This window comes from Otolemur garnettii, unplaced genomic scaffold (genome assembly GCF_000181295.1).
Source record: "Otolemur garnettii isolate 467f Iridium unplaced genomic scaffold, OtoGar3 scaffold00030, whole genome shotgun sequence".
Taxonomy (NCBI): Eukaryota; Metazoa; Chordata; class Mammalia; order Primates; family Galagidae; genus Otolemur; species Otolemur garnettii.
In genome coordinates, this window is record NW_003852425.1 from 13884554 (window position 1) to 13911497 (window position 26944).

Below are 26944 nucleotides of genomic sequence, written 5' to 3' on the forward strand. Positions count from 1 at the left end.
GTGACGTACCTGGGAGGACCTTGCAAAGTGTGATGACCTTCAGCTTAGACAACAGTCCACAGGAAGTGGCTTTGAGGACCCAACCAGGTGGGCATTGCTACAGACAGTTTCTTTTTAATACAGAATTCAAGATAGAATGTATTCTGTAGACCAATATAATGAGATCATAATGTAACATAATTGAAAATGTTTTCAATTGTACTTTCACAAAATATTTATTAAAAGTATTATATATGCATATGAATTATGATATCAAGAAATAGTGCATGTGTAAGAATAGAATTATTCCAGAGTAATGTCTGCATGGACAAGAAACCACGAGTATTAAGAAAAATAATTGAAGGATTAAGGTATAACTGTCCATGAAATTTATGTTTTTGGAAGTACCCAGTTAATGGTAGCCTCTTCATCTTTTAAATTTTCTGAGTGTTCTCCTTAATACTTTTAAAGATATTGATAATGTCTACATGAGAATCTATATTATCTAATAAAGGTCTAGCTCTTGGATTTCAGATATGATGTCTTACTGAAGTTGTCTTAGCATAATTAGCACTGACTTAACTCTTAGAAAATGTTCAGTGTGTGTATGTGTATGCACATATGTTTGTGTGTGTGTGTGTGTGTCTGTATGTAAATTTCGGTTTATAAAGTTTAAAACTAGATAGATTTTAAATTTCAAATTCAAAAACAATGACAATACAAGAAAGATGTACAAGATTGAGTGAGATTTAAGTACATGAATAATCAGTGAAGATTTTGAATACAAGAATAGTATAATTGACATTATTTCATAAGAATTTATTTTGAAAAAAAAGGTATTGGAGGGTATACAGGCTAATACAGTAAATTAGACTTATGGCAGCTGTAATGGGAAAAAACAAATTAATATGAAATTGGTTAAAAAGGCAGAATAGGACTATTGAGCTGATAAATCTGAGGATCTGACTGATTCATACTAGAGGTTTAACACAGTATTGGGGATGGGACAGCATATGAATAAATGTTTACTAACATAGTGCATGAACAAAGGTGTTTCTGATAGAATGGGTAGTCATGAAAAAACAGAAAGAAATGATTTCAGGCATTCTACTTAGTTACTTAGAAAATAACCCGCCATAACAAAACAAAGAATTAGAAAGAGAATCCTTAAACTAGAGGTTAAAGACACCTAGACTACCTTATAAGGTATCCTTATAACAACCCAATGCCAGTGGTTAGCAGGCAGGTGAAAGGTGGGGCCGGAGGTTAGAATAAAGCCCACATCGGATGTATCAGGCTGGGATCTTACTTTCAGAAGCAGGATTCACCAAGTACTTGTGTGATATGGAGAAAGTCATTTAGCTTTTCTTATAAGGTGAAAGGGTTGTGCTTAGAGGACTTATAAAAGTTCAACCCTATAAAGGTAGCAATAAGATGTGAGGTTGGTAATTTTTAGGGATTACTGGAAGGGGCAAACACATTGCAGTTGGTTTATGGGTTTTAAAATATTATCACTTACTTCCTTTGAAATATTGAGAGCCAAACTCATGTCAGAATTTTTCAATGAATTTAATTTTTACATCTATAGAACACTGAACAGAATGAGAGTATTCAGGATAGCATATTAAGAGAAGTTCTAGTTTTTCAGGATTTGGCACTAATTCTACCTGCTAAGTTTTATAATTTTCTAGATTTCCTTAAACATCATCTTAAAGATAGTCATTTTAAATGGTAAGTTCAATTATACCATAGATAAAAACCATGGTCCTTTAATAATTGCAAAGTTGACAAATCATCATTTTATTTATTTACTTTTTTTTTTGCACATTTTGGCTGGGGCTGGGTTTGAACCGGGCACGTCCAGCGTATGGGACTAGCGCCCTACCCTTTTGAGCCACAGGCACCACCCAACAATCATCATTTTAAATAGCATGACAATTCATAACTTTCAATCATTCCTGAATTACTGAACTTGGATGTCTTCTTAGATAAAGTAATAAATACTATTCTCCAAAAACCCTTATACTTGTTAGCTATAGGCATCAACATTTTCCTCACAGTAAAGGACGGCATTTTCTGTTTATTTTCCCCTTTGGAATATGAAGTCACAATTAGAATTTGAAGCCACCCCAATCTGCAGATTTCTTATCCCTTCCTTATCACCACCTTTCTCTTTTCAGTGTAATCTGGATAATTTATAAGTGTCAATGACTCTTCTCTAGTCTGTCAGTTTATAATCTTGCTTTACATCATCACTTCCCAGATTAACAATTTTTGTAGGACTTGTTCTTTTTTTCATTTTCTTTCTGTCCGTATCATTACTCAGTTTATCTGCATTACATACAGCATCAGAACACCTGATAATGAATTTTCAATAGTTTTCTGTGTACTAATTACATATCATAATTTAGTAAACAACATGAATTATTCCAGTGGAGAGAAAGCACAGAATGTTTAACGACCCCATGTACTTCTAAGGGTCCTTATCTACTTGGTCTGACTGGTCATTATCGGTTTGGTAAAACTTCCCAAACAACTCATTAATATTTAAAGAGCAATCCAAATTATAAACTTCAAATAGCAGACTCCAAATGTCATTTATGCATAATTCAAAAGAACTTTGCAGAAAACAATCTTTGGATCACAATTGCTCTCTAATCCGCCTCTTGAATTTCTACAGGAGAATTCAGTGCCAATGCAATTCAAATCAATTCATTCATGGCTGACGTGAATACTTCCTTTGTAAGGATAGAATGGCAGAAACAAAACTCTGAATTCCAACAATAGGGAAATTGCAGAAGGTGAGAATTGTTTTATGTATGGAGCTCCACAACTTTTACATTTGGTGTCTTTTGACATTATAAGTATAATCAAATTCTTATTAAAGTTATATCTATGCATTTTCCTAAAGAGTATAAAATAAATTCTCCGTTCAAAGTGATGCAATTTCACTATTAAAACTTAATATGATTTTTTATTAGAGTTGATTTTACTTATACAGTTAATAAAATGCTAGAGCTATTAGTGGCCCCCTAAATAACTAGAAGTTAATTATTACAGAGAACTGCCACATCTCTCCTGCCTTCAGTGGTATACAAAGCATTATTTGCTGAACAGGTTTAAGAAATACTGGTCATAAATGGAGATGAACCATTTATTCATAAGTAGCTAAAATATCATCATATCAAGCCCAACATACAAAATATACTTGTGACATTATCAAAATATATTTTTGCCTGACAAAGCATGGTTGCCTTACAGATGGATTATGAATACAGACCCAGTATACAGTAGAATTCTTTGGCATTATGGACTTTATTTCATAAATCCCAAATGGATTAACTATGATTAATGTTACCTCGATGAATACAAAATGGTAAATAATTATCCTCCACTTATTTTAAAGTATTACCTTCAGTATATAATACACATAAGTTACATTCAATTCACAGTAATGTAAAGAGCTTAGTTTAAACTGACAAAGGACAGGAAATCCAGAATTAAAGCTGAAAGTATCTTGGAGTGTTGGTCTTTATAGCACATATGGTAAAAACTACCTATAGCATAAATTCACATATGGTAAGTTTCTGAATGAGTTTCATTTCCCTGAGGAGAGGGAGGTTCGCTGTGAGATAAAAGGAAGAAGTTCCCATCTTATGCTGATGGGAAAAATGGCTATGTGTGAAATGTAGATGCATAATGTGTACCATATACCTATAAAGATCTCTCTTAACCAATGGCAAGCATGCATGAACAGAAGTTAGTAATATTCTCTAACTTCAGCTGTCATTTCACAAAAACACTCCATGAAATAAGAAATCTATGCATGACTCAGCATAATCTGTTACTACGACTTGAAAAACAAATCAAGCACTGGGATCTGTAGAGAAAAGCAATGACATGTTATTTGATTTATAGTATTAAATGAACTTGGAATATTTCTTAATCTACAAATTTATTATGGAGTATATGCTTGTGAAGTTTTGAGGATGGGTTAAATATTGGTACACCTCAGATATTTCATGAATCATTTAAATAATATGTATATATATATTCTATACTTTGAAAATACATAATATTTTAATGCAGTATTTTCAGTAATTTAATTACTTTAATATTAATTGTTTAGACTTTATATATGAAATTTTGAAGAAATGTGTGAAGTTGTAATGTAGTGTTGAGTATACCTCAATATAGAGGTATGTGTCTATGTGTATATGTATATATGCATGTGTGTGCATGCATTGTTTTAGAGAAAAGATATTATGTAAGTGGATATTGAACATAACAAGTTTCAAAATATCATTATGTAATTAATCATGATAGTATTTGTATCAGCAATAAACATTAAACTAATAGAGTTTGAGAAAAATCCAGTTTAAATAGCAATAAGTGAACCATAGATCAAAACACCTAAATGTACGTAGAAGCTAAAGTTATTTTCCATAATACAACACACTCATTCAGTGAAAAGGAAAAATAATTCTAATAAAAGAAAGCTAACTAATTAAATTAGAACTATGATGTAAGTAAGAGTGTGAGTGTGGGGATGTTTGGGCCTGTATGCTGTGTCCATGTGTGTAGACAGAAGTACACAAGATCACTGTTAGAAGTCTCCATATTCATCCACATAATATCACAGTACTTGTGATTACTATAGAATGGGATCACTGGCAAGGTGGATTCATATTTGATTTGCAGGGCTAATACTAACTGAATCAGCCTCTGCTATAGATAGCAGTTCTTGTCCTAGAAACAAGGCTACTTAGGCAAGATTTTCATGAATTCTTCTAATGCCACCTATTTAATGAACTATCTGACAAACTTCTCCTCATTTCAAGTGAAACAAAACAACCCAAACAGAAAAAATCGCCCCACTTTCTTAACATAAAGCACCAAAACAAGGGCTTCAGACATCCATCAGTATAGAATATTTGTTTTAAATGATTTTTTTTATCAACATTAAGGTTATTTAGCATAATCACCAAGTTATTTATTGGTGATTGTATTGAAGATCATTTTCTTCATTTTTTTTTAAATTTCAAATTAATATGAGGGTATAAATTTTTAGGTTACAATGTTCTCACTTCCAAGGTAAAGTTCAAGTTATAGAAGAGCCCTTTGCCCAAAGAGTGTACTGAATACTCTCGCACTGTGCACATGAGGTGAGATCCCACCAGCTACCCTCCCGCCTCCTTCCAAAAGCCCTGCACTTCCCCTCCCCTCTCCCTCCTCATCATCCCCCTGGCTAGACTATTTTTGTGTTTTATCATTCATATGAGTATGTAATTGTTTATATATTGGTTTCATATTAGTATTGCGTACATTGGATATATTTTTCTATTCTTGAGATACTCTCCCCCATTAAACCACCAATGTTATACTTTGAAAAAAAAGTATTTTGTTTCCTATGGAACCAGAAAAAAATCTGAATAGTCAGTTCCTGGAAATAAAAACAAATCTGGAGGGATCACATTACCAGACTTCAGGTTATACTACAATTCTGTAGTGATCAAACAGCATGGTACTGGCACAAAAATAGCAACATAGATCTGTGGAATAGAATAGAGAACCTAGACATGAACCCTGCCATACATCGCCACTTGATCTTTGATAAGCCTAACAAAGACATGCAATGGCGGGAAAGAATCCCCATTTAACGAATGGTTCTGGGAGAACTGGTTAGCCACACACAGAAAACTGAAACTGGACACATCTCTCACAATTGACAAAAATTAATTCTTGATTGAGAAAATATTTAAGTTTAAGACATGAAAAAATAAAAATTCCTGAAGAGAGTATGGGGAAATCTCTTAAAAATATTGGCCTGGGAAAGACTTTAAGAGGAATACCCACCTCAACCCCCCACTGGCAATTGTGGCAACACCAAAAATAAATAACTGGGATTTGATCAGACTAAAAAGCTTTAGAAATACCAAGGGTACCACAACCAAAGCAAATAGACAGCCTTCAGAAGGGAGAAGATTTTTTCGTATTATAAGTCTGACAAAGGCCTGATAATTAGAATCTATAGAGAACTCAAATTAAACATGAAAAAGCAAACAACTCTATTTCTATGTGGGCAAGAGACTTGAACAGAAACTTCTCCAAAGATAACATACAAATGATTAACAAATACATAAAAATATGCTGATCATCTTTAATCATCAGAGATAATACACATCAAAACCACTCTGAGATGTCACCTAACTCCAGTGAGATTAGCCCATATCACAAAATCCCCAAACTACAGATGCTGACATGGATCTGGAGAGAAGTGAACACTTCTATACTGATGGTGGCATTACAAACTAATACCTCCTTTATGGAAAGAAGTATGGAAAATTCTCAAAGAACTAAAAGTTGACCTTTCATTTGATCTCAAAGTCCCATTACTAGGTATCTATCCAGAAGAATCGTATTTTACCACAAAGATATTTGCAGAATTCTTATTGCAGCTCAATTCATAATTGCTGAGTCACGGAAGGAACCCAACTGTTTAACAATGCATGAATGGATTAACAAACTGGTAGATGTACACTATGGAATATCAGTCAACCATAAGAATTAATGGAAACTTTACGTCTTTTACGTTTACCTGGATGGAGTTAAAACACATTCCTCTTAGTATAGAAATATCAAGAATGGAAGATCATTTTTATTTCATAAATTATCTCACACAGCAGATTGCTCTGTGTATGTCTGGTGGGAGGAGATGTCAGTGTGTGACAGAAAACATATGGTGCATAATTATTTTGCCTAGCTGTTTATTTTGAAATGGATAAAATAAAATACATTTCCAATCTCCATTTGAGTTGGTATGTATGTTTCTGTAGGAAATTTGTTTATACTCTTCTTTGTTTTAACTGTGGTTCAGTCAAAATATATTGTAGTAAATTAGAGCTCCAACCCACTTCCTTGTATCACAGGATAACTGATAGTTCTTTTTATCTTAATCAGTATTCCTTGCTGTAGCCAAATTCATTAGGAGATTGCTGTTGATTATCATAATGACCAAAATGAACTGAATAGTTTTCCTCTGACAGATTAATTTGGGAAGTGTAGGCATTGAAACTAGACAATAATTAGACCAAACCAAAAAAGTTTCCATGTGATTACTGTGAAGCAGTCTCATATGGTCGTTACACAAGTTGAGAAATTACATTCTACTCATGATTTGAAAAAAATTAAGAAAAATATTCTTCCCAGTTTACATTTGTACATTGCTGTAAATGTTGGAGACATTTATTTGAATGTGCTATCACAGAATGACATAAATCCACTCAGTACATTTATTTGATTGATTGCACATCACACATTCAAATAAACATGTACAGCATGATCTCAGATTCAGATAAACACACTGCATTTATTTAAATGTCTTCACATTCATATTGGATTGAACATTCAAATGTATTTAAATCAGTCTCAGAAGTGATTCACTGATGCATTGTTAAAGGTGAACATGATGCTTATTAATACTTGTCTGTTAGAATCTTGCAGTCTGCACATATACCAAGGCTGTTATATTGTAAAGAACCACATCTACACTCGAGCAAAGTTTGGGAAGAATACGCCATGAAATATCTTAGTGGGACTATGCTTGAATTATGTTATAATGCAGAACAATACATTAGTTTTTTCCAAAAAAAGTAAAATCAATTTTATTAAAATTCACTCAGAGGATGTAAATTAAGTATTACAATACAAAAGTCAAATTTTGTAAAAGAATACTCTTCTTTGATATTTATCCAAAAAGCTCAGGTAATAGAACATAGAAATTCTCACTTCTTTCACTTAACTCATGGGACTTAAATTAGTGCTTTCCTCAGTGTCCCTCCCACAAAAAAGACTGGTACAAAAGATGAAACTAAAAAAAAAATGTAATTATATAGTTTATTTATTAGTTTAGCTATCTCTGGGAATTTTCAACCAGATTCCAATAGCCAGATAGAAGTATGATAGATATTGAGATGCATGCAGATTATTTGATAACCTAAAATTTTTACTTAGTATCCTAGCATATTTATGGAAATATTATAAGATAATTGCTATTGAAATGCAAGATTCATGGCTAACTTACATTTGTATCTAGTTTTTTTGTTCTTAACTCCAATTAATGCAATCTAGATGCCATGATTTTCAACTCTTTGTAAAAGCTTAGTGCCCTTAAAGGGTGCGGCCAAGTGGTTCTCTCAATGCAGTAGCTTTTAATGGAGGAAAGCTCTGCCTTCTTACAAGGTGGTGTCAAATCATAGTTACAAATTTAATTATAAAATCACAGTTACAAATTTAATTCTAATTATCTCTCCTTTCCTCCTTACCCATCAGATAAAGACAAAATGCTCACCTTCAGATGCTAGAAAAATCAAGCATAAGCATTTATCCCAGCAGTACTAGGGAATGCTCAAGACTCTGCTAGCCAAGGTTGGCAAGAAGCCCCACACGGGTATTTTTTTTTTTTTATCTGAAACTGTTTCCTCTCCAAGGTTGTGCAAGTATATTAAGAATTTCATGTGTATTTTTGGTGAGCACTCAGTGCTGCTCTTAGGGGTTAATCTTCTGGAGCTGGGAGTTTTTCTCTGAAGCGTGCTCCTGGCTCAGTCTCTATTCGGGACGGTATATTTGCAATAGTGGGTAAGACCAGGGGAGTTTAGCTTCAACAGCAGCAAGCTCTCTCTCAGTGATCACTGGATTTAGTAATCCCCCTCACCACATATTCGGAAATATTCTCACTTCTCCCCTAATTCCTACTATTTGGATTATACATATCTAGAACTATTAGGGAAAAAAGGTTCTTCTCCATCTAAACTAATAAACCTAATTCCATTGTAAGAATTTGAATCAAAGTAACTATTAATTCCCAATACCATGTTTTTTTCTCTGGGGCCTATAGATCCTGGGGGTATAATAGGCCAAGTCTCCTTTCAAGTGGTGTCACTAGATTTAGGAAATGAAAATACAGGTTCATAGTTACATTTACATTTCAGATAAGCAAAGATTGATATTTTGATATATCTCAAGCAATATTTTGGAAATAATTATACTAAAATGTATTTGTTATTGATCTAGTATACAAATTCAACTTGACACCTTGGATTTTATCCTTATGGTGAAAAGAGAGAGGGAAATAGCTTTTCTATTCATTTATTTGTGATTAATTTTTTAGTCACTCTGTTACAATTGATGATAAAATTGGTTGTGTAATTTCACTCACTTTCCTCTTTGCTTTGGTGATTGCAAATGCAATTCATATTCTAGGGTATTGGTGTGCTAAATTTTGCCCCCACTTTTGATTATCTTCCTATGTTGAAAATAGCTGCAAATGAAATTGGCACAACAATGTCTATTCCAGTGTGTGGTGGATCCTTACAAAACAGAGCATGCCATGGGCTTAGAGAGTCTGAACACTCATTTTGAGACCCCTCAAAAAGTTTACCATTAGCCACAATCAAAACTGGAGGAGAAACTAAGAGGGTGATAATTTCTGAGAAGTTTGAGGAGGAAAATTAATTGATATAAATAGGTACTTTGGCATTTTGAAATATTACTCTCTTTACTTTTCAGAAATCACAAAGAAGAAAAAAGTGTATAATATTTACATTTTTGTAAACAAAATTGAATAAAAACAGATTCTTACCAGGATGAGGCCATTTCTCAACTATTTTTAATTTGACAAATATTTATCAGATACTTAATATTTGACAGACATTCACAAAGTGGTAATAAGAATGCAACATGATTTAAAAGTGAAGTAAAGATAATGGATTTTTTTATGATACCAAGATATTTTGATTAGGATTTTTTACTTAAACATGTCTTACTATTAAAATCATTTTACAGGGTGTCCCACATATTACTCCCCAAATGACCATACATAGGGAGAATGGGAAATTATAGCTAAATGTAACTTTCTTAATAAAATATTCATTTCAAAATTTTACAAAATATTCTTTACATATTGGAAACATCTTTGTAAATTTTTCTTAATTAAATTTAAGAAAGACAAAGATGAACACTTTATATTGGTCAAGGGAACAATACAACAAGAAGACATTTCCATTCTCAATATTTATGCACCCAACTTAAATGTTCCCAGATTTATGAAACAGACCTTAATTAATCTGAGCAATATGATATCCCATAACTCCATAATATACAGGGACTTTAACACCCTTCTGGTGAACTGGGCATATCCTGTAAACAGAAACAAAACAAATATACAAGGGACTTAAATGTGACCCTACAACAATTGGGCTCAATAGATATGTATAAAACAGAATATCCCAAAGCCAAGGAATATAAATTCTTCTTGTCAGTCCATGGATCATACTACAAAGTAGATCATATTATAGGACACAAATCAAATCTCAAAAAATTTAAAAGAATTGAAATTATGCCTTGTATTTTTTTGAACACAAGGCTATAAAGATGGACCTGAACTCCAGCAAAAATTTTCATCCCCACACAAAGACATGGAAATTAAACAACCTTATGCCAAATGACAGTTGGGTCAAGGAAGAGATAAAAGAGGAAATTATTAAATTCCTTGATCATTCTTTATATATTATCTCATGGGTTTCTTACAATATCCTAGGATTTGGGCATTAACTTTATTTCCAATTTATAAGTACATAAAACAAGCCAAAAATGACCTAGAATTTCCACATCATATAGGAAAATCTGTTTTTTTCCTCTCATTATCACTCTATATACATTTGTCTGATATACCCAAGGTAACTATTAGAGGTGTAGGTGATACATACATTTGTGACGGACTTGTGTTTTGATTCATCTTACACTTTTCCCCTCTCCTAATATATCTCCACATCAGCTTCTGAGAAGCAGGTGTTAAAGTGCAGTGTTACTTTTGTCTTTGATATCAAATTACACATATAAATATCATATGTCTGAAAGACTTAAATATTCACTTAACTATAGCTATACTTAAAACATCTTATCTAATGCTATAGGTGAATTGTGAAAACGAAAGACTATTTCTACATCCAGGGTTGGTGGTACATGTCTGCAGTCCCAGCTAATCTTTATGCTGAGGCAAAGAGATTTTTGACTGTACAAATCTGAGTTCAGTTGGGTCACCAGAGTGAGACATTTTCTCCAAAAATATTGTCTTCCTATATAATCTGTGTTATTTAGTGAGTTACAACTAATTCTTTAAATGTGTTCATTATTTCTTCCATTTTCACTGATATTATATTGAAGATAATTTTTACAACCACTAAAGCCGTTCATCCACTTTTACTATTTAAACTTCAAATATCTTAGAAATATTTTTAGCAGAAGAACAGACTACCACCCAGATCCACCTCAGAATATATAAAATGAATAGAAATAGAATGTAAGTACATTTGTATTAGCTACCAGGCAAAGCTGCTTACCCAATGGGATTTCAAAAATGAGAACCTATTGTTCAAAACTCAGTTTCCTTCAAGTATAATATGTTAAAAACCACTGAGCACTTTGATGTTGTAAGCTGATTTTTTCTTTTTGGTTTCCAGCATAGACATAAATAAATGTAGAAAAGGATTAAAAATACTTTTTTTCAGTTATAATGAGTAGTGATTTCAAACCAAGAAAATGCTGTATTTCTAATAAGCACTGAATTATAATACTTTTATTCATATGGACAAAGAAAATGTAGAAAACTAAATGACAGTTAAATATAACTCAAACATTCTAAACATTTAGAACTGAAACTAAATTTATTTTCGATCAGGATACATGCGTGTTTGACATAAAATGAATCTAGTCAGTCTTCTTTGTGCTATTTTGCTGCAATACACAATTCTACTATTTTATAAACTGTCTTAATATTACCTCATTCTTAAATTTTGTATCAGAAAGGAGGAAATTAGGGACAAAGTGGTTAGAGAGTTTGGTTTCTAGAACATTTCAGGAAGAAGAAAATTTTTAGATGAACAAAAAACATAGCTTATGTGTAATTCTGAAAGAAAAGTGTGCCAGAACTTACCAGATATTGCATCCACTACATGGAGGCTTCCACAAACAGTAAAACTCATACCATTCTTCTTAAGGACTTCAAGTTGACCAGGGGATAATCAGACTGTGAGCTTGCTGCCTTCCAGCCCTCCCCAGTACAGGGAAAACCCCAAAGCACTCCTTGCGTAACATGGGACCATCATGCTTCTCCCTGCCATAATCAGGGATTGAACTTAGAGGGCCAAAAGACAGGCCTATAGGCCAAACCACATATCCCCAGAGTGCAATTGTGTTGGTTAGGAGCATGGTGAGGAGGGATTTGTGAACTAATTTTGGAGCCCAAACAGGTAAAGTGGAAAGGAAATTGTAGTGTGGTGTCTCACTGCAATGCACTTGTGGAGCACATTCCCTCACAAATAATGTATTTTTACACTGAGATGGGATCTTGGACAGGGAAGCTCCCAGCCAGCATTCCTAAAACTGGCAAACTCAGCTAGTTTGGCCTTCTGTGCATGGAAAGATGCCAGAGGAAGATCTATGGGCCAAGGAAGGAGGGAAAGAGTTTAACTCATTATTGATAGCCAGTCTGGTGAAACCCAGATGGTACCTCCCCCATGAGCAAACTTTATTAGGGCTGTTTAAGTCTTCCCTTGTAGTCTGGAGGCTGACATTCAAGACTTTCCAAGGCAGCTGTTGTATTTAACTTTGTGGAAAGTGAAGGAAGACTCACCCAACCCCATTCAATCCAGCCTTGCTCCTCCACCCACCTCTGCTATAGTATAGAATGATTAGTTTCCTGGAAGCTCCTAGGCCACAACCTGGGGCATTACTATGTTTTCTGATCAACTATAGCCAGTCACAGTTCCCAAAAACATCACTATAGCTGGCTTTTTCTTTTAAATGCCACCTCCTGACAGGGAGAACAAATTTCACAGCCCATTACAGCATTTACTGATCCAATCATACAAGATCTGGCTGACTCTTAACCACAAACACCACCTACTTTCTCAGAGATTAAACTAGGCATCCCAATATAATACACACTGGTAAGAAAACCACATATTTTAGGAAAAAGAAAGGATTTTGAAGGTCTCCATTTTCCCTTGTTCCCTTAACAAGAGATAGGGAATGTGCCCACACACATAGTACACCACTGCTACTGCTGCCAATAACTGGAAACTTAGAATGCCATCACACTCAGCCCACCTGTAATCAGAGTGTGCAGAACTTAGATCTCCATCACAGTACCCACAAGCAAAGCCAAAGGTCCTTACACAAAATATTCTATAAACAGAACCTTAAACATGAAATTGAAGGAAAATCTCTATCTAAACAAAAACAAATCCAAAATCAATAATCAACAGCTGTTGCAGATAAGAAGGAAGAAGTGTAAGATCTCCAGAACTATGAAAAACTAGAGTAAAAGGACACTTTCAAAGGAGCCTACTAGTTCTCTAACAGTGAATTCCAACAAAATGAAAATATTTAAATGACAGATAAAGAATTCTAAATATGGACTAAAAGTAGGCTCAGTGAAATTCAAGAGAAAATGGAAAACCAACTCACAGGAACCAGAAAAACAATTCCAGAAATGAATGAAAAATTTACTATATATATATAGTAAAAAAATACAACTTCTAGATATCAAAAATCCATTTATGATAATACAAAACAGTAGAAAGTCTAAAAAATAGACTAGAGCAAGAAAGAATTTCAGAGCCTGAAGATGATTATTTTTAATGATCCTAGTCAGTCAAAAATAAAGAACTAAGGCCTGTGGCTCAAAGGAAAGGGGTGCTGGCCCTCTATGCCGGAGCTGATGGGTTCAAATACAGCCTCAGTCAAAAACTGCAAAAGAAAGAAAGAAAGAAAGAACTAAGAATCAAGAGGAATGGACAAAGCCTCCAAGAAATATGGGATTGTGTAAAATGGCCAAATATAACAATTGTAGGCATTCCTGAGGGTGATGAAGAAAAAGCCTGAGGCCTGGAAACCCATTTGAGGGAATAATTGAGAGAAATTTTCTCGGTCTTGCTAGAGATTTAGTCATCCTGATAAAGAAACTCAACAGACACTTTGGAGACTCCTTGTAAAAAGGAATCACCAAGGCATGTAATGATCAGTCTGGCCAAGTTAACATGAAGGATAAACTCCTGAGAGCCATGAGATGAAAACATCAAGTAACTTACAAAGAAAAACCCATCAGGCTAACTGTAGCTGTCTCAAGAGAAACCTTATAAGCTAGAAAGGAACAGGGTCTCAGCTTTCGTCTTTTTAAACAGAATAACTTTCAGCCCAATAATTTCATACTGCTAAATTAAGTTTCATAAATGAAGGAGAAATAAAGTCTTTTACAGACAGGCAAACACTGAGGAAATCTGTCACTGTTAGATACATCCTGCAGGAAATACATACAAGTGCATTAGACATGCAACAGCACATTAGATGCCAACCAATGTAAAAACACCCCAAAGATCTAGCTCACAGTTCTTATAAAACAATAGCACAAGAGGGAAAACAAAACATTAAGGTATCATCTAGCACACTGAACATAACACAGCCCACAGCCCACTATTTACATTCAGCATGAATTGTCTAAATGTCACTTAAAAAACATAGACTGCCTGATGGATGGAAAATCACAACCCAAATATTTGATGTCTCTAAGAAACACATCTAAATCACTGGGACTAACACAACTCAAGGTAATGGGATGGAAAAAATATTACATGCAAATGGAATCCAAAAGCAAGCAGGTGAAGCCATTCTCATACAATGATAAAAGAAAAAAGATAGTCATTATATAATGGTAAAAGGAGCAATTGAACAAGATATCAGAACAATCCTATATATATGTATATATATTTTATATATATGTGTGTGTGTATATACATCTTTATACACACACATATAAAATAATGTTATGTGCAGCAGTATGGATAGAACTAGAGACCATTATCCTAAGTGAAATATTTCAGGAATGAAGAAACATCGTAGGTTCTCACTAATAAGGGGTACTTTAGCACAAAGCTATATAACAGATATGAAAAACAAAGAGGAATGGAGGCCTGGAGGGCGGATGTGGGATAAAAATTTACCTGTTGGGTGCAATGAACACTATTCTGGTGATGGAAACACCAAAGCCATAACTTAAGCATTACACACGATATCCGTGCACAGAACAAAAACACTTTTATCCCCTTTATTAATATAAATAGAAAATTATAAAAATAACTTCTTGGTATAACCAGAGCCAAAAACATCAGAGCAGATTTCTCAAGCCAAAATAAAAATGTGTTCCATTGTGTGTATTTGTGTGTATGTGTCTACATTCCTGTGTTCCATTTGACTTCATTCTCTCTGCATATTACAGGACTTTAAAAAAATTGTTCAAATGAATCATGTGTGATCAGAGTGAAAATAAATATTTAATAGGTAAGCTATATATCTTCAGAACTCCTGAATCAAAGTCTTTTGATTATGATAATTAGATGGCTTTTAAAAAGAAATCTGGATGACAACATTCAATGCAAATGTCTTTCTAGGAACTGTGGGCAGAAACTGAAGAAAACTCCCATTCAAGTGCTAAAACTGACTAGAGATCTAAAGGCCTCAGAGATTTTCTACAACGTGATCCATTTCACTTGCATCTTTATGTTTCCCTGATAAGTAGCTATTATTAATTCTGCAGTTAACAAAATAGAGGATGATGATTCAGGAAGATGTTTATTCCCACTTTTGCCTGCATTTATACCATAGAAAGATTTCTCCTCTTACTGCCTCACCTAAGACAAAGATCTTTAATATACATGTGTTATTACTATAAATATTCTTGTCATCAGCCTTGTTTGTGGTAGTTCAGAGATTTCAACAATGTTAAATGGATTGCTGCTAATTGAAGATTTGAGTCACCAGCCTGAAGAGTAAATTTGGGATTGCCTTGTCTGTGTTATTCACAAGAAAAGATTGTCTAGTGAAGACTCTTGATGAAAAACTGATTTTTATAATCATCCAAGGAAAGGCTTCATTCAGCAGAACTCAGATTTAGAAGTTAAAGTGTGGGTTCACTTCATAATACTTGTGTATGTTCGAATGGTAAAACGTAACTATAGTCCAGAAGGGAAGAAGACAGAGAGGGGAGAGGCCAGGAGGAGGAGGGTATTTGGGGGAACCTCACCTAATGTGCATAATGCAATGCTGTATTTCAAAACTATGAAAAAAGAGTATACTTGTTTTACCGCAACAAATAAGTAAGCGAGGTGATGGACGTGTTAATCAGTTTGATGTAAACATTTCACATTGTATATCAAGTCAATACACTGAACCCCATACATGCATCAATGTACACAGTTATTATTTAATTAAAAAGTGTGTGTGTTAGAATAAGGAGTTCTCTGAATACTGTAACCAAAAAAGTTTAAAAATGTAGTTGCTTATAAAATAGTTTTCGATCAGATCAAATGTAGCATGGTTTGTATAATTGCTCTGTTTAGCTTGTGGATAGAAAAGCTATTCTGCTTTAATTTCTTAAAATATGCAATTCTAATGCACATTCTGCTTTTAATTTCAGGGATATTTGGTGCATGTGATTCCTGGGGAATAGGCCATTTTGAGAATATTTTGTATAAAAACAATTTAGAACACTGTTTAGCAATTTCTAAAATACTATAAATTATATGATTCCTTGATCTTGAAACTAATAACTTCCATGGTACTTTGTCTTTGCAAGTACTGACTTGCTAGGCACTAAAGGAACCCTATGAGACAGGAACCCTCACCATTATTTTGCAGAGAGGAAACAGAGACAATGAGAGATAAATTTGCTCAAGCTCATGCAGCCAAAAATCAGGAGAGCTTAGATTTGAACCTCAGTAAGTCTGTCTCTTTAGTATCTGCTATAAGGCACATAAGAACAGTGTGTTCAGGTGATGAGTCCTCTTTAAAAGGCCCAGAAATATTTGTTTCTGAAACTTGTTATATTTCCAGCAGTATGAGTGAATGACCCTGAACTCAAGATGTGTAAACTAGTGTATAGAAATAGTCAGGAAAACTACTTTATCATTCAATTTCCCTTAAAGGTGTTTCTCATGATTGTTCCTTAAAGTGATAAACATCACATATTTGGTTCCACTGTCAACAACACAATGCGACTTCAGAAGAAAGTTTTAGATTCTGTCATAGGGGGTAGTGTGTAAGCCTCTTAGGACAGATACGATCACCGTTTCTAAGTATCATTTCCAGGAGGTAACATCGATGACAATACATTTTCAAGATAATATGAATGTGATTTTTACAAGAAGGAAAACTTACGTCTGGATAAGAGTGTGAAAAATAAATAAGTGTGAGGAAAACACTTGAAAACAAGAATTAGGAAATTATTTTTTTCCTGATAGATCCTACCAAAACAAATTAGTTAGGGTTCTATGGAAATAATGTGCCCACTCACACCTGACAGGCTATATTAATTCTGCTATGAATGAAAGTTAATAATATGAAAATCAATGTAGATCTGTAAAGATCCCAATAGAGCCATGCACTGTGTAATAATGTTTCAGTCAATGACAGACCACATATAGGATGGGGAACCTGTAAGATTGTAATGGAGTTGAAAATTCTCACTGCCTATTGATAATACTGTTGTAATGTTACAACGTCATTACTCATCATGACTCTTTGTTTTAAATAAAGTAACTGTAGCCAGATTTACAATGGTTATAAAGTCTAGTTATAGATAGTAAAGTTTCAGGCCTTCGCATTCATCCACTACTCCCTCACTGGCTCACCCAGAACACCTTGCAATCTCGCAAGCTCCACGCATGATAAGTGCCCCACAGATATACCATTATAAATTTAGCTTTTATACCATATTTCTCTATACCGTCTCTATGTTCAGATATGTTTAGAAATTAAAATACACAGTGTTACATTTGCCTATAGTATTTAGTACATTAACATGCTGTGTAGATTTGTAGCCTAAGAGCAATAGGCTAGACCGTACAGCCTGGGTGTGTAGTAGGCTGTACAATTTAGGCTTATTTATGGACAGTCTGTGTTGTTTGCTCAATGATGAAATAGTTTAATTTTGCATTTTCTGAGAACATATTACCACCATTGAGCGATGCATGCCTGTAGTAATAATACAAACTTCAATAAAACTCATAACTGTGCACTAATTTTGTGCCAGATTCTAGGTACAACATCTGTTGGAATACATAATTTAAACTTCAGTAAAATCATGTGGTCAATAGTACTATTATTCCAATTTATAGTATGAGAAAGCTGAGATAAAAGAAGTAGGATGTTTTGTTCAAGGTCAAATTACTAAGAAGTCACAAAGATTGTATTAAAAATCAGGTTTGACTGATTTCAGAGTCTATCCTCTTAAGTCAATCATGAATAAAGGAGTTAAATGAAAACTATTTTTGTTGGTTGAATTTTATGAAAATAATACCATTTGTTATTTTATTAAAATTTGCTATGTCAGATATATTGACCACTAATTAATAAAAAAATCAGTATAATTTTGAGATTTTCAACTAATATTTTATGTTCTAGGAATTTAACAGAAGATTTGATGGAGTCAGAAAATATATCGAAATTTAATGAAATTCTAATAATAATGGGCTAAACATAGAATAACCTTTTGGAAAGTTTCAGAACCTGACATACTGCCTCAATATATCAAGTTTCTAAGGAACAGGTAAGAACCAGGAAATTAAATTTTCTTTTATGTTTGTTGTATCAAAAATTCCTAGTATTGAACACCACACAGCTACTTGTTAAAAATAAGGCAAGAGGTTGTACCAGGTTCTAATAGGGGTTTTCAAAAAATAAACATTTGCTTATATAACTCTAACACATTAAAAAACAGCAGTCTTCTGAGGTGATGAATTTTATGATTCCAAGGAATTACTGATGGTGATTCTCAAAATGGCCTGAAGTCCTCAAATCCCACCTCACAGTCATCTCTGACCATTATAATTCCACACCAGTTATTTGTAGAATATAACTTCCAGATACCATCATTTCTGACAGCGATTCTGAATTTAGCTGAGTTGAGTTTAAGATAAGTGTAGACAGTAATCTCCATAAAGGTTGTCATGACTACACGCTGTCACTTGCAACCAAACTAAAAAGTTAAAAAAAAGTACTGCAGAGTAATAAGTATGCCCTAACGCAGATTTTTATAAAAGACTGGCCAAAGTGCTTAGCCAGGATTTTGTCTATCTTAAATTTTGGAAGTCCATACTGTGACAACTGCTAGTGGTTTCATGTCATAATATTTCCCCTGGTTGTCTCCACTGAGGCTCCTAAGAGTTTCTACAGGACAAAGGAGAAAGTGGAATTCTCAGTGTAAATGAAGTAAAATGCCGCTGTCACCTTAATTAGCTCCGCAGTGGCTCCTCCCAGAGTTACACGATAAGAACAGAATCAATGGAAACAAAGGCTCCTACCAGCAGCACCTTCATTCTTCTACCTCATCTGCCACCTCCTGGTTTTTCCTTTCTTCTTTTCCTTTTGTTGATGATATCATCACCACCATCAGCATCATCTTTGCTTTACTATGCTTCCTGTGAAAATTCAGAATTAACCACAAAAGAAATGATAATCTCTGGCCCCTGTTGCTCCTAAAGAGGAAATACTCTGCTTGTCCACTCATTAGTGTAATACAGAAAGATCACTGCAAACACTTCTTGGAACAGTAGATGGGGCCTTCACCAGTCTGCTGAAAGGGAGCGTGCCACACACACGTGACAAGAGCTCAAGTGTGCCAGCAGACACCAGCCTTCCTAAAAGAGTGACTCTCATAGCAGGTAGAAACTGTTACAGAAATTTGACATTTCTGTGACATCCAAGTATGTGATCATTTTTTTCTAGCAGTTCATTTTTATTATATCTTACAAAAATATTAGTCCCTGAGGATGAAAATTAAAAAAAAAAAATGTTTTCTTTCACTATAGATGGTTTGAGAAGCACTGATCTGGAGCCGCAAAACCTAGTGCTGACCTAGAAATTTGAGTCCTTCACAGCTGCTAACCCCATGGGAGCTTAGGGATAGAGAGGAAGGGCTGCTTTTAATGCTAAATGGTGGAGAAACTGAGGGTAAATTTATCCCCCTTGTCTAACTTGTCTAACTGGGTAGGTCTTTGTTTGTTTGTTGTTGTTTTTGTTTGTTTTTTAGATAGAGTCTCACTCTATTGCCCTGGCTAGAGTGCTGTGGCATCAGCCTAGCTCACAGCAACCTCAAACTCCTGGTTCAGAGTGATCCTCTTGCCTCAGGCCCCTAAGTTGCTGGGGACTAGAAACGCCCTTCACCACCCCTGGCTACTTTTTCTATTTTAATGGAGACAGGGTCTCAGTCTTGCTCAGGCTGGTCTTGAACTACTGAACTCAAGTGATCCACTGCCTCGACCTCCCAGAGTTCTGGGATTATAGGCATCAGCCACCACCGCGCCTGCAGTATTTTACTGGAATGCTCCTTGAGGAGTAAAATGAAGTTGCTTTCTGAAAGCAGAAGGTTGGATTCTTTTACTTTAGTGATTTTAAAATAAATCAGCGGGATGCAGTCAGATGACAGGTAACGGGAGGTGGGTAATATTCATCTATAAAGGCAGAGATGATACACATTTTATAGTTGGTTCTCAAATTTAAAGAAAAAACCATGAAACTGGGAAGGTCCTGTGGGCAGAAGGGCAGGTGGAGGGGTGATGGGAGCGCTCCCTCCTGGAGGCCGCGGGAGGGGAACCCGACAGGTGTACGGAGAATCCAAGCCTCTTCTGTCCACCGCTGACGCGTTCCTGCTGCGTTCACCCATCTCTTTTTGAAGTAGCAAAGAAGCTGATTTTGAAGTCTGGAGGGATCTTTTCTTAGCAAGTCTGGGAGGATGCCACCCTCAAGATGCTCCCTCACTCTACACCCCGAATTGCCTGCACCTCCAGAGAGCAGGAGCCCCTTGTACTGACCTATGAGCCAGTGGAAATAAGTATTTGTGGTCCAGAGGCAAGGAGCCATTTCCCTGTTCCATGGCGCTAGCAGATTTCGGTACCTTTGAGGTACCCAGGCATACCCCTCGCTGTGCCTCACTGACCACCCCCCACCCCCCACCCCCGTTAGGAAAGTCCCCGAAAGCACAGCGACTACACTCTGAACTCGCTGTGGGACAGAACCTTTGACGTGGGAAAATCCAGCACTGTGCTGACAGCACTGCCTCCGGGCCAGCCCAGCTGGGGATCGACCCCGCATTGTACCCCTCAATTTGAGCCTGAAGAAGAGAAAGAAGAAGACAAGATTGAGAGCTGAGAGCTTAGGACGGCCGCAGAAATGCAGATAGTACGAATGTTCTCAGGAGTGATGGTTCCAGCCCTGTTTCATGAAGTGGCCGTATGTTTTTCTGACGAAGAGCAGGAAGTTTTAGCCAGACAACAAAAGGCCCTCTCCTGGGAAGTCCTGAGGATGAATTAGGAAAGTGCCTTGTCTCTGGAATTCCCATGCCCTACGGAGGACACGATCCCTCGGTGGGAAGGGGAAGAGAAGGAGTCTCAGCACTCAGACGGGTGGCGGCCCCAAGGAGGAGGACGCTTTGCAGAATGAAGACTCCGCCTTGAAGGGTCCAGCCAGGCAAGCCGGGGAAAGCTGCCTCCCGGTTCTCAGCCTGGGCACCTGGACTGGACAGCGCTGGCTTCCACAGGCCTCCGGACGGACATCACTGAACCTCCCGAGTGGAGGGAGAGGATCCCCTTCTACCCGGCCATGGGCTCCCCGGGTAGTACCGCCCCTCAGACGACACAGCTGGGAAGGCCCAGTGCAGCGGGTAGACGCTGCAGTTCCCAGGCAGGGTTTCAGTTAATGGGTCGAATATGCCAAGAACGCCCACAACTGTCAAGTTGACAAGCAGTTTGAAGTATTAGAAAAAAGCTCAAGCCTGGCACGAAGTGAAGCCGCAGCTCCAGAAAGCCCACGATAGAGTGGGAGGTTTGTCCTGGTGGACCAGCGTGTGGCCGAACGTGTCAGGTGCACGCGGCCTGGAGGCCTCATCACCCGGCCCGCCGTGCAGCTGAAAGCCCCTGAGATCACCCAGGAAATGAACTTTCCAGGGAAAGCGGTGGAGGCAAGTTTGGGTTGGTGTCAACGAAAGATAGGAAAGTGTGACGCGTCTCTGAGCCAGAAAGATCTCTGAGCCGGAAAGCTCTCTGACACAGCACCTGCCAGAGGCCTGTCTGGGACAGCGGTCACTACCTCGGAGTGTGTTGGCTCTGCTGGTGTGTGACTATGAGCTGGCTCTCATGGGAATGCAGATGAGATCCCTGTTTGTTTAGAGGGGCCATCAGGGATGACTGTTGACAACCAGGATGAAAAGCCTGGCTGGCTCAAGATGCCAGGCAGGGAAAAACTGAAAATCACGGCTATGCTTGGTGTCTTAGCCGTTGGCAGGAAATTACCTCTGCATATAGTTTTGAGGGGAACATACATCCCTGCTGAGAAGTTCCCCAGAGGGACGAAAATCCGCTGCCACCACTACGGGTGGGTGACTGAGGACTTGATGCAGGACGGGCTTGAGGTGGCGTGGAGGCCAAGGCTGAAGCAGTGCCCCAGCAGGGAGGGATGCTGGTCTTGAATGGCTTCTGGGGCGACCCACCGACTCTGTGAAGAACTCCATGGAAAGCGTGAACACAGACGTGGTGGTCCTCCAGGGGCCTGACCTGGCACCTCCAGGTGCTGGACGTGGTGGGCTACAAGCCTCTGATGACACATGTACTAAGGTGGGTCAAGTACTCCAGCTGGCTCTGACCGAAGACCTGGCACTGAGCCTGACGGGGAATGCCAAGACCTGCATCTAGGCCTCTTTCTCAAATGGTTCAAGAAGTGCCTCATCTCCAGCAACTCAGAGGAGGAAAATGATGTCTTGTTGGAAATCAAGAGTTGCCAGGAGGAGGAGAGCCACCTAGGAATGTCATACTGGAACGTGCCTGAGGGCCACTGAAGGTGAGTCAAAGCAAAGGCAACTCTGAAAGAAAAAGCTGGGGAGAATTCTCCAGAAGATTCCTCCTGAAAGTCTAGAAGCCCAGGGCACAGCAGGGAGAGGCCATGGGGTCTGGCCCACACCCTAAGGTGTCAGAAATGTCCAGGACCCTGAATTTCATCAGAGACTAATGAGGACAGTCACTGCAGCTGCTGAATCTCCAGTTGGGGAGATGACTCGTCTGTCCATCCAAGGAAATCTGTAAACACCAACCAACAGAGGTATTTCCTGGAGAAAAGACAATTTGTTTAACACCAGCAAGGACTCATCAGGTGGGCACAGCTCCAACGCTGTCCTTTCTGTGCATAAAACCTAAATTGAATGTTTTATTCTGCCTTTGAAAAGGCTGGCAAACCCACACAGGTCAAGACTACAGAAAGGCCTCGTAGAAATGTGTCACTTAATGTCCACCTGCCACCTACACAGTTCCTCTTTTGGAAATACAAGATACCAATGACAACAAAACTAACACATAGACACATTGGCCTGGGGCCAGAAGATGGCTTTTCTGTAGACAAACTAGGTTAGTGCAGAAGACAGAGGATAAATCAAATAATGCTGTTTCATTTCTCTTCCCAGTCTGGTTGGCAGCTCGACCATTTTGGGGTCTTGTTAAACGGCCCTGTTTGCTTCATTATTATATTTAATGACAGGACAGGATTTAGTACTCCAGGTCTTCTCTGCGTCAGGCTACCTCAAGAATTATCTGCTATCTACATGGCACAAGACCCATTGAATCACCTGATACTTGTTTTATTAATTTCTTTGATATTTTTTATCACAAGGGGGGTGGGCTTGAGCCTTTGGCTGTCGCGACCCCTAAAGCCCTTCTCAGTAGCCACAGGAAGGAACAGGTGGGACACGGATTAGAAGTACAAGCTTGCAGGAGGTGGGATAACCTTAAGTGCAGGGTAGCCCAGAGCCCCCGCCACAATGGCTATTTACTAAGGTTACACACAGCAGGTGCGGAGAGTTACAGTAATGACATACACAGCAGGTGTGGAGAGTTAAGGTAATTACATACACATAGATGTGGAGAGTTAAGGTAATTACATACGAGGGCTGCATGCGGAAGGATCGCCATGTGCTCTTTCCTCACATGTTCTTTCCCCACAACCCCCATGAAGAAGTACTAAGCATCAATGTTTAACACCTGCTTACTAGTGAGTGACCAATCTTATCTCATTCCAGAACACTGAGTTACTTGGGGGATTGCCCCTAAGTCACAAAACACCTCTAGGCTTGCCAGGAGACTGTCCTGTTCTCAGCATTTCCTGTTAATGTGATAAGAATCAGTAACTGTCCCTTGCAAGCGTGATGTCCATGCTCTACATTTGGACACAGCTGTTTCAACTTCTCATCTCCTCCCGCCCCAAAGAAGGTGAGAGATTGTCGAATTTTTGCATTTGCATTCCCACATAAGTTGAGGATCATGAAAAAATTCCTTCAAAGCCATCTGTGCTACCAACAAATATTCCAGAACCTCATAGACAAAGCCATTGCTAGAAATGTCATTTGATGTCAAATCTGGATAACTGGTGGCCATAACTACATTTCCTTCCTGCAAACTCAGCTCACCTGTGTATTATAAACTGTTCCGGGCATCTTGCTTGAAACACCAGTTTATACTCAGGTACTCATCTTCCTGCTAGTGATCCATCCTTCAGATGTTTTTAAACCAATATCCCCTTTGGGGGCCTTGGGGAGATTTCACTTCTAGTATCTGCTTAACTTTCAATATTTGATTTGTTTCCCCAGTTGCTTCTACCTATGCCGAGTTCTTGGTCATCTCAGATGGCATCTCAACACAGCTCCTTTTCCATTTCAGAATTCCCCCTTCCTGACAGTTCTACCTAATTGTTGGCTTACCGTCCTACTTACTGGCCCTTTTTACTTTATGTCTCATTTCATTTGCTTTGGGAGCTTTAAAAATTTACAAGACCTAATGTCAGTCCCAGTTCTGGAGCCATAGTTATCCTGTCAAGATGAGTAGAAAATGCGTTCAGCTCCTGGTTCATTCCACCAATACCTCTGGCCTCATCGTCACCTGAGAGATGATGTCTTAAGGGCACATAGCACTGGAACTTTCCTAGAGTGGTGGCTCTGCTGTCAGGGTTTTTCTGGGCCCCTTCTTCCACTGACTTAATGATGATCTGTGCCTAACAGAGTCCGAATACAACTATTTTGCAGAATGACTACTATCCTAGAATCACTATAGCACATATTGAAACATACTTCTACTCTCTAGGATAGTGGTTCTCAACCTTCCTAATGCCACACCCTTTAATACAGTTCCTCCTGTTGTGCTGACCCCCAACTGTAAAATAGCAATCAAAATAATTTTATGGTTGGGGGTCAGCACAACATGAAGAACTGTGTTAAAGGGTATGGCATTAGGAAGGCTGAGAACCACTGCTCTAGTGGATAGGAGCCAACTCTAACAATAAACTTTGATAATGAACATAAAGAAAAGTCTGCTGGGAAAGTTATTTTTGGAATTGATAAAGCAACGAGAATGAAAGGAAGAGAACTGTACAGTACGTACTGATAGAATATAAGCACTTTGAGGTCAAATACGTATAGGATTTTGCTGAAAGCTTTTTGCAAGATTTAGAGAGCAAATAGTGGGTGTCTAATGCAATTATTATACTAGTCAACACTAGGATGAGTCTTAAAGAATAAATGTAAATATTTCAAAATTTATCATACGAAGGAATCATCACATCATTGAATTCTTTGTCATTTGGAATCACGTATTGTGTGTCATATACCATATATGTTTAGTTGGGTTTGAATAGAATACAGTCTTAAAAAAATAAAGCATGTGTTTGTGTGTGTATCATATGTGTACATGAAATATCTATCCTATACCCACACATCCCACATGCCCATGGGCAACTCTAGCCCATGAACTTGACACTTCCCACCTAGATGAACTCCAATATACTCAAATGCAACAGTCTACAACAATTGCCGTCACGTGTGCCAAAAAGTCAATTTCATACATTTGCTCTTCTTTCTTCCCCCGTTAGTGAGGATAAATTTTTCTTAGATGCCTTTTTTATAAAGAACATAGTTAAAATTGATAGTATTAGTTTCTCATGGGAAATGCTTTTAAAACTACAGGACCATCTCAGAGGATTAAGTCAGTCTAATATAAAACAATATCAGCTCCTGGAACAAAAGTGGCAAAACGGCTATGAAATACGGTCGTTTGTTAGGTTCCCACAATCTAAATTAGTAGATAAAACAGATCCTCAAAACTGAGATGAGAAGTAAGTTCTTAAAAGTGAGCTGCTTAAGAATGATTTTAGAAGAACACCTAGCTCTCTGGTTCTTGACAAGGGGGCTCGTTTTCACTTGTTTAGATGGATGCTTTATAGGTTACAAATGATTTTACTCCTAAGAGAATTTTCAGAATACATGTGGACTTTATTATGTTATCAGCATCCTCCCCATTCTTTCTTAAACAAAAGGGAAAAAAAAAAAACCTACAGCCTTAACAGTGGTACACGAAAAGGTATGATTAATGTCAAACTGTTTTTGTTAAAATCTATCAGAATGAGCTGGTCAGCTCCAAACAGTAGGTAGGTTCGTTTATTTGATTATTATGTTTCCCTCTGCAAGGCATGTTTGCATGCACTCCACTACTATTCAAACCCAGGTGCCTCAGCAAGCAATCCCAAGTCTCAAATCGCAAATCTTAGCCTGAGTTAGATGTTCAGAGGTGAAGGGTTACTAAGTCTCTTAAAGTAAGTGGGGATACACAAATGTATACAAAATCAATTTTCTAAGCAAAATTTTAAAAATCATACAATTTTTGAATTTAGCTTAAAACATCATTATTTTATTTTAAAAGCTTACATTCATTCTACATTAATAGGAAAACCTTAGGCCAGGAATGGATTTTCTGATCTTCTTTTGAACCTTATTTCTGTTAAGCTTTACACCTTCATAATCCTTTCTTTTCAATTCTACTTGTTT